The sequence below is a fragment of the Protopterus annectens genome, chromosome 6.part1 (assembly GCF_019279795.1).
Source record: "Protopterus annectens isolate FY-2018-M chromosome 6.part1, PAN1.0, whole genome shotgun sequence".
Lineage (NCBI taxonomy): Eukaryota > Metazoa > Chordata > Ceratodontiformes > Protopteridae > Protopterus > Protopterus annectens.
The window spans coordinates 523,346,369-523,363,546 of record NC_056738.1 but is presented as its reverse complement, the minus strand read 5'-3'; positions in this window follow the sequence as shown (position 1 = coordinate 523,363,546).

The following is a 17,178-nucleotide window of genomic DNA, read 5'->3' as shown; positions in this document are numbered from 1 at the left end:
ACACACACACATACACACACACACACACACACACATCCACAAACAAGACCCCCACAAAAACTCTCACAGAAATGCTCACCCACTCCACTGCATTCACACTGCAACACACACACACACACACACACACACACACACACACACACACACACACACACACACACACACCTACACACACATTGTGCATCCCCTACCTAACTTCCATTGTGTGGCCACCTAGGCAAACACACATACACACACATTCAATGAGCCTCGTTTATGCCCCACAGGCAAACAGAAAGACACATCCCCCAACCCACTTCCAAGCTCAGCTGCACTTACTTGCACCAGAAGTAATCCCATAGGAGTGAATGGCTGAATTCCACCTTTCAGCAGTGTTCATATTTTCCTCAAGTAAAATTTATATTAACAATAAGGGTTATTTTCTTAATTTTAGTTAGAATAGGTAGAACAAAATATCTTTAATACTTTCTTTCATGGATGATAGAAATATACCATTGATTTCATCAGGCCCTGAACTGTATCAGTTTTGATTTTCACCAAACTATCTCAACCACTTCCAGCGTAGTTAGGAAGCATTCACACATATGATTCTTAGTTACTGAGATCCAAATAGCTTGTGCCTTGCTACAAATCCCACAAAGTAATTAGCAAAAACAATCTGCCAACATAATGGGATCTATTTCTATCATCAAAAATAAGATATATATTGAGATTCCCATGCCTAACATGTTTAAAAAAAGTTTAATATTACTAGCAACATTCTGTCCTAGTTACAGTTCATAATCATACTTGGTCTTCTAAATCAACCCCTTTGATATATGTGGTCTTATTCAGTTCTGAAGGGCATTCCCAACACCTCTTCTTCATTCTTTGACACTTTGATTTTGGAGTTAAACGAAGAGGGGTTTGTTGATTTAAAGGAATATACATTTTTGCTTTCTAGAACAAATGTTTTTATTGAGAAATTTAATTTCTAGTAATATCTGTCCCATATCTGTTCAGCTGAGAGTCTGTTAAACTCTTCTTTCCAGTTCTAAGTATAGATGAGGTTATTGATAGACTGAAAATCAGCTCTATGATAGTTTACTTGATGCTATATTTGATCTCCTTGTAAAAATCTGCCATCTAAGGTTTCATTTTAACTATACAATTGACAGAAGCATCAAGTTGATCCAAACCATAATATACCTAATGTCATGTGAGGAGAAGATAACATTTAGGATGCTACCGCCCCTTGTTGACTAGTGTACATGATGAGTTATACATAGCTCTGATAACACAGTTAAAAAATAGTTCTTCAGCCTCACTCTCTAATGTGTCATAGGTTCATAAGTTCAAGCCTAGCCCATAGAAGTGTCCTGGCATCGTGCTGTCCAATGTTAGTTCCCAGTGACTCTGTCAAGTACAGCCACTGGAGGGATCCCCAGGGTGAACTTTCTATTACCCATCCACTCATCAAGATTTCGATTGAAGAAAGACAGCAAGGTGCTCTGCTTGACATGTATGGGAAGTCTATTCCAGAGCATGGGCAGTCTCTGGGTGAGGAACCTGTCCCTCCAGCATGTTCTGTTGATTGTAGTAATGAGGTTGAGGTCTCTGGAGCATGTGGTGCAGATGGATTGGGATTTCTTTAGATGTAGCATTTCTAACAGAGCTGGGTCAGACATGGCTTTGTAAGTCAAGCAAAGATCGCCTCTAAGTAGGCAATATGAGACAGAGAATAGCTGGAGTCTTTTGAGTCTGTTCATGTAGGACATGTGTTTAATGTCTAGGATCCTCTTTGTGAGGTACTTCTGTGGCCTCTCCAGCTGTTGTAGGTGTCTAGTGAGGTACATGCCAAATGAGGCATTATACTCAATGATCGGTCTAATGAGGGAAGAGTACAGAGAGATGATGACCTCTTTCTTCCTGGATGCAAAACCCTTGGTAATGAGATGTGCTACATAAAAGAACTTTCTGACTACAGTGGCAATGTGGTGGTCAAAGGAGAAGGTGGTCGAAGGAGAGGTTGCTGTCAACCTGTGTCCCCAGATCTCTTATAATGCCTTTAGTGTTCAGTGGGCTCCCATCGATGTGGTAATCAGTGGGAACTGAGTTTTTACCAAAGGGGATGACAACACATCTTTTGGCATTAAGCTTAATGTCATGGTTTTGACACCAGTCATTGGTCTCAGTGAGGTCTTTCTGTAGGATGTCTGCATCACTTGGGGAGTTAATAATGGCTCCCAGCTTGCAGTCATCTGTGAACTTGGTCAGCCAGAGTCCCTTTGTGTTGGCCTGGACTTCTGAGAAGTAGATGCCAAACAGGAGAGAACCTAGGACCAATTCCTGTGGGACTCCATTTGTGACTGGTCAGCAGTCTGACTTGGAGTCTACTACTTTCACACTGTGTGTTCTATCTCTGAGGCAATTTGCAACCCAGCTAGTGATATAGGGGTTGTTGCCTAGTTTGGTGAGTTTATCAACAATTCCCATGTGAGGAATGGTATCAAAGGCCTTGGCCAGATCAAGGTAGGCTGTATGCACTGCCTTACCTTCATCCAAAGCCCTGGTGACTGACTAAAAGAAGTCCAGCAGGTTGAGCAGGCATGATCTCCCTTTCACAAAGCCAAATTGCATGGGGTCTAGAGTTTGGAGATTTCCTATATCTTTGTTAATCAGGTCCATGATGATGCGCTCCATAGCTTTACATATCAGACACATCAGGCTAATGGGGTGATAACTCCCAGGGTCTGTAGTTGCTCCCCTTTTATGTAGAGGGATGACTGTAGCAGTGCACCATTCAGTAGGGACAAAACCTGAGGTGAGGCTGTGACTGAACAGGGCACACAGATGTGGTGCTAGTTCGCTTTCTAGTTCATGTAGAACACAGCAAGGGATAATATCGGGTCCCATGGAAGCTGTATTCTTGGCCTTGGACAATGCACCTTTAACCTATACTGCAGTAATGCTGGGTGCCTGGCATTCTTCCGGTATTGTGATTGGTCCTTTAGCGGAGAGAGAGAGGGGTAAAGTTGGCACTGAATATGTCGGCCAGTATGTTGGCAATATCTGTTGGCTCAGTATAGGAGGAACCATTGTGCAGTAAATCAAAGCAAATTTGGGCATTACCATGTAGGTTCTTGATATCACTACTGAAGGCTTTGTGATTGTTCTTAGTGTCTGCTGCAATTCTGCCTTCATAGCTAGCTTTAGAGGATTTGATGAGGGATCTCAACTTTTTGTTGAGGCTAATAAGGGAGTTTTTCCAGTCTTGGGACTTCACCTTTTTCTACAACAGTTTCTTCCTTCTGTTGTAGAGTTTATTAATGGCAGGGGACCATCAGATTGGCTTCCTATTTTTGAAGGAGAGCATCTTGGTTCTGTTTGGTATGGCTAGTTCCATGCATTTATGTACATGTTCGTACAGTGCATTGGTGTATGATTTGGCAGTCATGCAGCTATTTTCCATTGGCATGGGTGCCATGAAGTTAGCCACCTCTGTTTTTAGGAGCACAAAGTCAGCTTTGGAGAAGTTTTTCAAGGTGGTTACCTTTTGCAGGGGGTGTGGGTGAGATGTGGATTTTCATGGTGATTAGTTTATGGTCATATCTGACCAGGGAAGGATTGACTACTGGTGTAGAGCAATGGTCACCCATGTTAGTAATAACCAGATCAAGGATGTTGCTTCCTCTAGTGGGGGTCAGAATGAGCTGGTCAATGGCATTGGAATTGATGAATTCCAGGAAGTGTTGGGCCAGTGTATTGGCGCTTGAGTAGTCCTCCCAGTTGATGGAGGGGTAGTTGAAGTCTCCTAGTATGAGAGTGTTGGGTTGGACCTTGATAGATTCCAGGGTGCTTAGGAATGTGGAGTGAGAGTCTAGGGACATGGTTGGGGACCTATAGTAGGGTATGACCTGTATCACCATCTTACCCAATGTTAGTTGTCGCCAATCAATTCCAAAGAGAATACCCACCCTCCAATACAAATTTAGTCCCTACCACCTACCTTGTAAGTTCATTAATCCAAGAATTAAAGTTTTCTTTTTTTAGGTGAGATGTCTATAAAATCCTGTGTTAATTAATTTTTTTACCTTCATCATAAAAGGTAATTGTTATAATTTTACAAATTTCACGATTAATTAATAGCTAAGCCCCTAGTTTCTCCTTTGAACAGATTGATGCTATACCACCTCTTTATATTTATGAATATTGTTATAGGTCAGGATCTAGTACTCTTGGTCTGAGATATTGTTACTCATGTCATTGTTACTGCACTTCACCTCTAATTAGCTGATAGTGTTCTGTGTTTCCTTTACACCCTAGAAGGTGTTATTCAGATAATGGGTGTAACTGACTACCCATGCTGTACAATAAATCTCAAAACAGGTGAAGATGAAATACTTGTAGCTCCTCATTTCCAGGTTCTGATCCACAGATACCACAGTACTGCAGTGTAAATGACAAGCATATTTTGTGCTATATTATCAAAAAGACCAAATTCAAAAGTAAAATGTTATGAGGTAGAAAGTAATAACTGCAAATAGAAAGCACAGCCACATTAAGGTAATATTTTACAAAAATGCCCTTCCAATCTACCTAGTCCTCTAACCTGTTTTCTTTAGAAGAGCTTCATTCCAGTAGCCCTCCCAGACCAAATTAAGTGGTATATGTGTTGCTAGTGTCACTTCTCAGAATACATATCTTCAGTACTGTGAATCGCTGGCCTCAGATGTCCATGCTGCTACTTTATTGAACTGTACAGAGCATCACTCTGCTTTGCATCCTATTGGTTGTACCATCTCCTCACCACTCAATGCACTACAGAAGGCACGTGTCTAGTATTTCTGTACTGTATGCTGTTCACTTCCCCTCCCAATGCACTCAGTGACATCTGTCAGATGTGCAGCTCTGTTTTTGAATGTATCAATGCAGTGACACGATAGTGACAATCAATCAGCATCATTATGCCCACATGAAATCAGTAGAACTGCTGCAAAATGAAACTGTGAACACCAAGTGCAATCTAAAATGAAACATAGCTGCTGTTTGCAAAATTAAAATGAATACTTTTACAGGGGATACCTCCACATTCCCCACATGGATGGGGTTGTGGTTCTTGAACCGCCCTACTAAATATAATCAAACCTTTGAAATCAGTGCATCTCAGGGGTAGAAAAAAAATGTCAAGCTGGTCTACTAACAGAAAAAAAAAAAACTGAAACACAGAGGTAATCTAATACCTTTTATTGGACCAGCATAGGTTTTAAAATTATCCAAACTTTTGGACAAACAGAAATCCTTTATCAGTACAACTATACCTCAAAGACTGACAGTCTATCATGCAGGAATGCTGTACACTGGTCTTCTAAAATTTTATAGACACACACACACACACACACACACACACACACACACACACACACACACACACACACACACACACACACAAACACACACGCGCGCGCGTGCGCGCACACGCACACACACATGTGCACACACACACACACACACACACACACACACACACACACACACACACACACACACACACACAGAGTCAGTCTCTGAGGTAGAGTTGTCATACTAATCATCTGAGCAGTACACATTTATTTCCCCAAACTGGCATTTTTTTAAGTGGCATTCTTAGCCAATGAGAAAGAATGTATGTACTTCCCTTTCTAGGTGCAACAGAATATTAAAGCACAGTGTCTAACATCAGTAACTTAACTACTCCTGATATAGGATTCCTGTCTGTCGAAAGCTTGAGTAATTTTACACCCTAGGTTGGTAGAATACAAGGTATTACATCACCTATGTGTTCCAGTATTTTTGTACAATCAGATGAAATGGGATAGCCTGTGTCAGCATAGTAGAGAGGAGATTTCTGCCATCTGAAGAGATACTGGCTCACTAGCAGCAATGCAGATTTTGTTCTGGCCATGGGCACATGAATCAAACCACTTTTTCCTTCCATATACAATACACTGGAGAAGTTTATCAGTATAGCGTACATGTATTTAATGGACTTCAGGTAGACATGTTGCCAGTGATGTGTCCATTTTCTAAATGGGTATTTCTTTTGTTTTAAATAACTTTTATAATTTATATATTGTGCTACCTTTCTAAAGGTCATTGCTGAAAATGGTCCAAGAGCCAGTTCACTCATTTACTTTACATACAGATGAATAACTAAATATCATGTCCTTTATTTACTGAATTTGACCATCTTTTCTATTCTGATCAGTTGTTTGAGTCTGATATACATGCCTACAACAGTAGGACTTGAACGGAATCCTAAAGACAGGTGAAAGTTGCACTTGTCAGTCTCCCCTTCCTTTTTATTATAACCTGTGCCACACTGTACAACATGTTGACTAGTTTAAAAATATATAACATAGTATTATTTTACCTTTAATGTTTTTCAGGTTCCCCTTGGTATAGAGGACTAAATACACACACACACACACACATGAATACACACATTTAAATTCTTGAAGACCAACCCAAAAATGTTCACATTCTACAAAAATGCAGTTTATCTGCTCTGACAGGTGTTATCAGAACCATTCTGTGATAAAAACGGTCATACTGAAACAGATACTGCCTTCACTTACACTGTTTTAGTTACATAAATCTAACAGCTAGAACAGTGAACTAAAGCTGTGACTTGTTGATGAGCTGCTTCCTGTTCCAAGGGTGCTGGGTTTGAATCATTCCACCTTCATGTGTATACAGTGTGACTTTGAGCATGTCACTTTAGTAGTAAGTGCTGTGGGGTAATTGGGAATTTAGGCTGGACTCCTTAATGGTCTCCTGGATTGCATACCTATTAAGTACCTATGGACCAAATAATATGTCATATTTCTATTTTTCTTTAGTGCACAGTATATGTAAAGTTTATATTGTCACTGCTCTGTGTTACATGTCTGTTTTGTAGCACCTCATTGCTGCAATGGAGTCCATGTCACACAATGTCTAAAAGTGCATCTGTGCACACTGGGTTACCATTTTGCTGATCAAGTGAACTTGTCTGAGTTACTCTGGCTGCTTCAGGTGTTGGAAACAGTAAGGCTCCTTTATGGTACCTGAGGAAGCACTTCTAGGAGCACCTGTTTGGCTATTATAATGACCCTTTTTATAAGGTTGATATCTGGCATTATGCCAGGGTGGTGAATAATGCCACTGGCTTTGTCTGTTCTGTTGAGCACTGCAGGGATCACTAAAGTAACCCCAAACTGATCATCCAGATGAAGGCAGTGGTTACAGGCCAGAGGGAAGTAGCGGTTACAGACAGACAGCAAGACTTTTACTGTAACTATGTTTTTTTTCCTTTTATTTGAATTTTATTTTTCCAGGTTTAACACTGTTCTTTGTTCTTCCTGTTTTATCTTTCAGTAGTGGAAGAGCAGAGGAACAACATGGAGGAATGCCTCAGAAAGCACCTCTCCCTGCTACAAGGATGCCTGACTATGTGTACTACTGCAGTGTAAGCGAAAATACAAACACAAACTGTTGAAAATCAAAGCATGGTTAGGAACAGTCAGAGAGCTGATTATCATAAAAAACACAATTTATTGGTGGAACTTTTTACAAAACTTTAAAAACACATTATAAAATCACTGATAAGTGCTTTTGTCTTCCCTTTGAAAACTTCCTCAGATGATTGGTTTAAAAAGACACACCCCTTTTATACCCACTTACATAATTTAAACCAACCACATGATGACCGAACTCTGTAATGGCAACCAATCATGGAAAACTACTGTATATGCTTGTAAATACCAATAGTTACATAAACTTGTTTAACTAAGGAAAAATGTATACATTTGTATAAATATGACTAAATAAACATAACAACAACCAATAATCATTATTATTTACTAAGACTGGACTTTCGTCTATCCAATGCTTGTCATTTCAATAAACACATTGCCTAGATTTGTTCATTCAGGCCAGGCCAGTTTGTGGTAGTAAGTCTCAGTTGCCACTGCAGTTCAGCCTTTTCTAAGTATAATGTCCATGGCCCATTCCTTTCAATAGGCATAAGTTGTTCCAAAATGAAAAAGCTGAAACTGTGTCCAGCAAACCTAATACCGCAAACTGACTTAGCTTGAATGAACAAATCTCAGTAATATGTTTATTGAAATTAAAGACATTGGATAGATGAAAGTCTGGTCTTAGTAAATAATGATAGCTACTGGTTGTGGTTATAGTTATTTATTCCTATTTATGCAAATGTATACATTTTTCCTTAGTTAAACAAGTTTATGTAACTGTTGGTATTTATGATCATATACAGTAGTTTTCCACAACTGGTTGCCTTTTTGGGGGTTTGGTCATCATGTGACTGGTTTGAATTATGTAATTGGGTATATAAGATGTGTGTCTTTTTAAACCAATCATCTGAGGAAGTTTTCAAAGGGAAGACAAAAGCACTTATTTGTGATTTTATAATGTGGTTTTAAAGTTTCATAAAAAGTTCCTTCAATAAATTGTGTTTTTTTCTGATAATCAGCTCTCCGACTGTTCCTGACCACACTACAGCAGTGTACATGTTTTGTAATATATGCAACATATTTGTGTACTAATGAATTCTCATTTTACTTTCTCTGAATTCTGCAGAGCCTGTTGTTGCAGTGGTAGAGGAGTGATAAGGTTCACCTATGCCTGCTCTGGTCTACATCTCACAGAGTCAGCCTGCTGAAGGCAACTTGAAGGTCTCACTGGTGGTTTCTAGGAGCCACAACTTAAAACAGGACTGAATGATTATTTCTTGGTAGCAGCCCAGAGGGGTCTCTTGTGGTCATCCAGCATCAGCTGTGTATGCTGGTGATGTTTTAGGTGCACCAGCAGATAGTTGCATGCACAGAAGGCCTCCTGGCATGGCTGGCTGAGTCATATAAAAAAGTAGGCCACAGTCATTGGACTGTCAGAGGTACAGTTTGCAGGTGACATCTTTGGGCTGATGTGGAATCTGCCACATACTCTGTCCTATCCCTCATTCCTGTGTTACTCCATCTTGCGTGTCATTCATCATACCTTCTTTGCTGTCCAGTCTTCCCCATCACCAAGTGCCTCCACTCTTGCATTATGTGTCTATCCACTGTTGTCCTCATCTTTTGGGTTAGTTCCAATCCAGTCTATCTATGTCTGCATTTTATGCTTGTCTGAGTCCCTACAACCTACCCTACTCCTTCCATCTCAACTCCAGTTATTCATCTCTACCTTCTCCAGCTTTCCTTATCCTCTTGTATACAGAATGGGAGCCTTTCAGACAAAAAAGTGCCCTTCTCTCCCACCACTTCTTCTTAATGGTTACTCCTGTGTGTTTTCCTGTGGTTACTCTCTTACATTTTCTTCCCATTTATATAATAAATAGGGTTGGCACTTTGTTGTCCTTGGCCTATCAGCCACTGAGCATGTGACAGTAATGAGAAGTATAGTCACACACATGAACATACATAGCCTCATGCACATTGGGAAATGCTTTCTGTGACAGTGATCACTCCAGTCACTCACACTTTGATAGCTTGACACCTGCACCAAACCTGCCTAGTGCCACTAATCCCTATAATACTGCTCCTATAATTTCCTAAGCACACCATGCTGTGACTACCAATGCTAAGCAAGCTTTGACTCATATAAAGCAGCTACAGGCCACATTGCACCACAGAATCTTTTAAACTTAATGATACACAGCAGTGAAATGTTTGTCAATGAATTCCATCTGCAACATTGCAGTTGGGACTCCTGTGGTGTCCAAACCATAAAGCCATCAGTGTAAAAATGGTTTTGGAACAGGGAAGTTCAAATATAGAGAATAAAATGTAATAACAGGGGCACGATCATCTTAGCTAGTGGGAACCACTGCCAAAGGGGTGAGTATGACAATAGGTTCACCTATCTTCTTTCAGTTTCGCATGGTCACATGATTTGCTCAGAGTCAGCAAATGAAGGTGTAAGGGATCAAACCCTTTATCCCTGACTACAGGAAGGAGCTCATCAAGCACTTAGATGCTTAATCCTCTGCACTAATTGCCAAATCTATCTATATAAGAATGGATAGTGCCTGAACATGCTTATGTTCATTTCACTGAAGTGTGACTTACATTACATGAATTTTTACATGGCTACATCTTCTTCTTCTTCTGGCTTTTCCCAGTTAGGGGTCACCACAGTGGATCACCTGTCCGCTCATGATTGGCAGTGGAGTTTTACAGTGTCGAGTTGCCAGCCCAGCGCCCAACCTTCCACAGAAGGTCACACACACAAGCACTCAAACCTAGGACCAATTTAGAGTGTCCAATCCACCTACTGCATGTCTTTGGGATGCGGGAGGAAACCGGAGCACCTGGAGGAAACTCACGTGACCACAGGGAGGACATGCAGACTCTGTACAGAAGGCACCCCAGCCGAGGATCGAACCAGACAACCTCTTGCTGTGAGGCAACAATGCTAACCACTGCACCACCGTGGCCACCCTTTTACATGGCTACATCATAAGGATTAAATACTGACATTATATAATCATTTATATAATCAGTTCTTTAAAATGTGTTTGGCTACTGGATGACAAAGGTCAGTACAGCTGCCTCATCCAAATAAAAACATACCTTTTTTAAGTTAGTTACTCCCTGAAATGTTTGTACAGCACTTGAGGAAAATGGTGACATAGCACATTATTTAACCAAGACAGCACAGGTGAAGGCAGTATCTATGTCAGTATGACCTTTTTATCAGAGCTTGTTGTGATAATATCTGTCAGAGCAGATAAACTGCATTTTTCTAGAATGTGACAGTTTTTGGGTGGGCCTTTTGGTTTGTGTGTGTGTGTGTGTGTGTGTGTATGTGTGTGTGTGTGTGTGTGTGTGTGTGTGTGTGTGTGTGTGTGTGTGTGTGTGTGTGTGTGTGTGTGTGTGTGTGTGTGTGTGTGTGTGTGTGTGTGTGTGCACGCGCGCGCACATGTGTGCACACATGTGTATAGAAGCCTGAAACATTAGCAGACTAGCTTATGACCTGTCATAAAACTAAAAATTCTTCCTACATGATACTCCATGTAGGGAGTGGAGGTACCCCTGTAAAAGTATTTAATTTCAGTTTTGCCAACAGCAGCTATGTTTCATTTTAGATTGCACTTGGTGTTCACAGTTTCATTTTGCAGCAGTTCTACTGATTTCATGTGGGCATAATGATGCTGATTGATTGTCACTATCATGTCACTGCATTGATACAGTCAAAAACAGAGCTGCACATCTGACAGATGTCACTGAGTGCATTGGGAGGGGAAGTGAACAGCATACAGTACAGAAATACTAGACATGTGCCTTCTGTAGTGCACTGAGTGGTGAGGAGATGGTACAACCAATAGGATGCACAGCAGAGTAACGCTCTATACAGTTCAATAAAGTAGCAGCATGGACATCTGAAGCCAGCGATTCACAGTACTGAAGATATGTATTCTGAGAAGTGACAGTAGCAGCAGATACACCACTTAATTTGGTCTGGAAGGGGTACTGGAATGAAACCCTTCTAAAGAAAATAGGTTAGGGGACTAGGTAGATTGGAGGGGTGTTTTGCATGAAATATTACCTTATTGTGGCTGTGCTTTCTCTTTTTAGTTATTACTTTCTACCTCATAACATTTTATACATTTTACTTTTGAATTTGGTCTTTTTGATAATATAGCACAAAATATGCTTGTCATTTACACTGCAGTACTGTGGTATCTGTGGACCAGAGCTACAAGTGTTTCATCTTCACCCGTTTTGAGATTTTTTGTACAGCACGGGTAGTCAGTCATACCCATTATCTGAATAACACCTTCTAGGGTGTAAAGGAAACACAGAACACTATCAGCTAATTAGAGGTGAAGTGCAGTAGCAATGACGTGAGCAACAATATCTCACTCTAAGAGCACTAGATCCTGACCTATAACAATATTTCTAAACATAGTATACAATGCATTACAAACATGCATGGTCAAAAATGCAAACCAAAATTTTACGTATTTTACAGACAGACATGCAACCCATCCCTAAATGCTGTCTACATTTGGTAAGATAGCAATAGTATGTATGCATATGCAAATTAATTAGCTTTCTTCCTGACAATGTGATAAGCAAGGTCATGATAGTGTGACAGCAAATGTACAACCATGTTGCCACCTTGAGAGACTTGTGGCACCAAGTACTGATGCACTGGACCAACTGCAGACAGCCATGGGGTGAATAAAAAAATCCACAACATTATGGAAGAATCCACAACATTATGGAGAGTTCTCTTGTAATTTCCATAAGGACTTGGACTTTTACAGTGTGCATTCTTCCAAAGATACCATCTGCACAGCCCTCTTCACCCATGGAGATTATACCTTCATCAAGGTTCAGACAGAACATCGCCCCATTATAGCTACACTATGAGTCAAATACAGACCTCCCAACTCTCCCTATTTTGGAGTAACGTTCTTATTTTCAGGACAGATTTAGGATGCCCTTATTTGTAGGGGTATGTGCTTATTTAAAGACTTGATTTGCCCCTTCACACAATTTTCTGAATCTCCCTTCATCCCATGGTATTTTTGAAACTGTTGCGTACACAGAAAACAAAAGTAACTAACCAGCATACTAGTGATATTCCTTTTTCTGAAGTAAAAATAAATGACCTTGTGAGGCAGAATTTTGCAATACAGTTCATTAACATCTACACATTTTAAATTGTCTCTTACACAATGTGCTTATATTTTTCTCTCATTTCTGTCATTCTGTTTTTTAAACGTGTTTCTGGTAGTATCCCACATTTGTGCAGGAAGATTTATTTGCTATGCAAATTTTATGTTAATTATATGTATACATTTTTAGCTGTATGTTCCTATTTTTCAAGGGCCTTTGTTCCTATTTTACATGTCTGCAGATTGTTAGGTATGATTAACTATGAGCATACTCACTAGGTATTTGTCAGTGGCTAGTGGTCCTTTAGAGCTGTTGGTGGTGGGTGCAACTACAATCCCTTGCATGGACCTTCTCTGCTTCCCGCACTATCAGCCATAACTACTCACTGCTGCAGTGATCTGGCATGCTTCTAAAGACCTAGGATGCCAGATCAGAAAGCGTTATGCTTTATATATAGCTGTTTATACTTTTGTGAGTTATGTTGTTCATGTTTTATAAATTGCAGATAATGTCAGGCTTAATGTTTAAATATATATTACTAGTGCATATTTTCTTAAACTAGTGTTTTATTTTGTAGGAATTTCAAGGTTATAGGTTCATAGGTTCACAGATTAGTACTAGGCTAACTACTCTTGTGAGCCATTTTAAGCCTAGCCAATTATCCCTTGGGAGACTCAAACCCTGCACCTTGTGTTTGTAAGGCAAACACCTTAACTATTAGGCCACCCTTCCAATCCCTTTAGTCTAATAGCCATATATGCCTTGCCAATATCCAGTCTCAGGCTTTTCCTCCTTTCTGAAGGTGGTAGAGGCCAGTTAGTACAGGTTAAATTTGAGCTCACCCATCCAGTCATCAAAGTTTAATTTGAAAGAAGATACAGAGCCACAATGTTTAACCCACTGGGGAACTCTAACTCTCCATCATGTTTTGTTTATCTGCTGATGAAGGTTCAGATCTCTGGTTCTAGTGTTAGTTGAGCTGTTTGTCTTAAATGAGATATCGGAGGTCAAGAACCACAGCATCTAAAATGGAGCAGTAATTGAGTCATGAATCATCCTTTAGGATTTGAAAGGACATAAAGTACAGACACAAGGTTTTCAGTCTCGCCTGATAACTAACTCTTTTAGGACCAGACATGTCATGTGAAAGAAATACTAAATGGAGAGTTGCATTCTATACTTTATCTGACAGTGATGAATATAGTGAGACAATAACATCTTTGAATCTAGAGTAAAAACACTTGGCTACTAGTTGTGCTAAGTAGACAGATTTCTTGACAACAGTTGCCTCATGATGATCAAACGAGAAGGAACCATCAACTCAATAGCCTAAGTTCCCAGCTACCTTTTCATTTTGTAAGGAAGTTTAACCCACTGTGGAAGTCTACCTCTCTATCTATACTGTACATTGTGGTAAAAGCAGAAGTTGTGTGCTCACCATAACGTTCCATCTCTCAAGCTTTTCTCCCTACCCATAATGCTCCTCTCCATTTTACCTCAGATTAAGTTTGCTGATAGACAGACAGACAAGAAAGTATACTAAAGGTACATTTATGGAGACCATATCTGATAACAGATGGTTAAAAAGGAACTGTAACTGAAACTCAGCTAGTTCCACCAAGAGATATCAAAGGTTGGCAGCTAGAGGGAGGGAGTTAAGGATAAATTAAGGTCACTGGAAAATTATGGTGACTATATAACCTTTTTATCTGATGTTGTCAATCTTCATTTTTACCTTGACATGTGGGCCAGAGACCCAGCTACTTTTACCTTGGGTGGACTCACGGAAGATATTGCCGAGAACCAAAGAACATAGGGATGCTCATCCCTAAGAGGCCAAATCCCATTTGTAATGAGTGGTAAAAGTATGTGGGGTAGCGCAAGTTGCTTCTGTGCAAATGTCATCCAACAAAGCTCTGGAGTGAAAAACTGCAGAAGTGGCTATAGCTCTGGTAGAATGTGCTTCAACCAGTCCAGGAAATGTAACTTTCTTTTTAGAGTATATGAAGAAAATGCAATCTTTCAACCATTTAGACAGCATAACTTTGGAAGCTAGTCTACCTAGACTAGCACTAGAAAAGGCAATAAGCAGTTGATCAGATTTTCTGAGAGATTCTGTTCTGTGGAGGTAAACATGCAATTGTCTGTGAATGTCTAATAAGTGGAGGCAGTATTCACTTTTATATGAAAACTCTGGAAAGAAAACTGGTAAATTTATAGTCTGATTAATATTTGTGTCCGAAACAACCTTTGGTAAAAAGGAAGGATTAGTCCTCAAAGAAACCTTATCTGGGTGAAAGGTCAAATATGGTGATTTACAAGATAGTGCCTGAATCTCTGAAATTCTTCTAGCAGAAGTAATAGCTAGTAACAAAGCTGTTTTCCAAGACAAGCATTTTAGTTCACAAGTGGCTGCAGGCTCAAAAGGTGGGGTATATCAAAGTTTGAAGATTCAAGTTGAGATCCCATGGAACATATGGGTGTTTATAAGGAGGCCTTAGTAACACGATTCCTTTCAAAAAGGCCTTACAAAGTTTGTGAGACATCAATGAGGCGTCCTGTAACCCGTTGTGAAAATTTTAAATGGCCACTAGTTGAATCCTGATGATAGAGGTAGAGGCTCCTTCTTCAAAAAGTAATGTCCGAAAGTTTAAAATTTTTGTGATGGGGCTGAAAAAGGGTTGATGTCATTGTCATGAGCTCAACATGAGAATTTTTTCCACTTACTATGATAAAGTTTTCTAGTGGAAGGTTTATGTGAAGCCAAGATAATCTTACATACTGGAGAAGAGATAATGTTATGTCTGGCAATCAGTGGAAGTGGAGGAGCCACGTTGTGAGCTTTAGGTTCTAATCCCTCTGGATGAGACAGGAGATCTGGAGCTGGGTCCAGAATCCATGGTTGTTGAATCAGATAAGGTCAAAAGAAGGGGAACTAAATCTGTCAGGGCCAGTATGGTCAATGAGGATCACTTTGCTCTTCAACCTGGTTGCTTCTTGAGAAATTGAGGTATTAATGGTATCGGGGGAAAGGTGTACAGAAGTCTTGAAGGCCAATCATGAAGGAGACCATCTCTCCGGGACTCCCCCAGAGGAGGGACCAGGGCAAAATAGTTGCTGCACTTGTTTTGGGGTGATGCAAAGAGGTCACAGCAAGGCTTGCCCCAATGGCAAAAAATCATTTGTGTTACCTTTGGATTGAGAGACCACTTGTGAGGCATGAGGATGTATCTGCTCAACTTTTCGGCTATCACACTGGAAGTGCGTTGATATTAGAAAGTGGTTGGAAGAGATCGCCCACTCCCAAACATTGAGTGCTTTTTGACAAAGAAGATAAGACTTGGTTCCTCCCTGTTTGTTGATGTACCAGATGACTGACATGTTGCCTGGCTGGATTGCAATTGTCCCTAGAGGTAGAACAGATTTAAAGGCCTGCACTGCTAAGAGCACTGCCCTCATCTCTAGGACACTGATATGCAAGCTGGCCTCTGTGAGTGACCAAGTGCCTTGGACTGTCATGCCCAGAACCCCCCCCCCCACCCAATCTGGGAGGCATCCGTGGTCATTATGGCTTTGAGTTGGGGTTGTATGAAAGGTCATCCTGCTAATATATCTGTGGAGTTGATTCACTAGATCCCTTTTGCAACGGTTGGTCACTAAAATACGATGTGACCGGCTGATGAAAATTGTCCACTGGGATGCAAGAAGCCATAGTAGCATCCTCATGTGGAATCTTCCTAGAGGTACCAAGGTAATTGTCACTGCCATAGAACCCAGAGCCTGCAGTACCACATGTGCAGCTACTGTCTTACTGTTGATGATTCTCCCAACTTGAGAGCTCATCATTTCTAAATGTGGAAAGGGAAGAGAAGCTAAGTAAGTGTTCATATTTAGATTTGCCCCTATAAATTCCAGATTCTCTGTTGGAATCAGATGAGATTTCTCCTGATTTATTGTGATTCCGAGGAATGCACAAATCTGAAGAACATAGTCTCTTGATTTTTCTAAGAGATGCCTGGTGGGGGCAGTGATGAGCCAGTCATCTAAATAAGGAAACACTCGGTGTCTATGTAGTTTCAAGCAAGACATTACCACTGCCAAAAATTTTGTGAACACCCTGGGGGCTATGGTGAAACCAAAGAGCAGGACTCAAAATTGAAACTGACTGGGTCCCAGCTGGAAGCGGAGAAGTCTCCTGGAACACTTGTCCATCTTAATGTGGTAATATGCATCCCAGAGATCTACTGAGCACATCCAATCATCCTTCCCTAAGAAGGGAAGGATGGACTGAACCATGACCATCTGGAATTTTGTTTGTCAAACAGATTTGTTCAAAACACTGAGATCCAAAATTGGTCTCCAGTCCCCTATATTCTTTGGCATTAAAATGAATCTTGAGTAAATTCCAGATTCTTTCTGGTCTGAGGGGATATATTGGATTACTGTTTTTTCTAGCAGTTTTTTGATTTCTTGAACTGATGGTTCCCTCTGACTAGGTGGAACATCAGAGATCCTTTTGTTTTTTTTG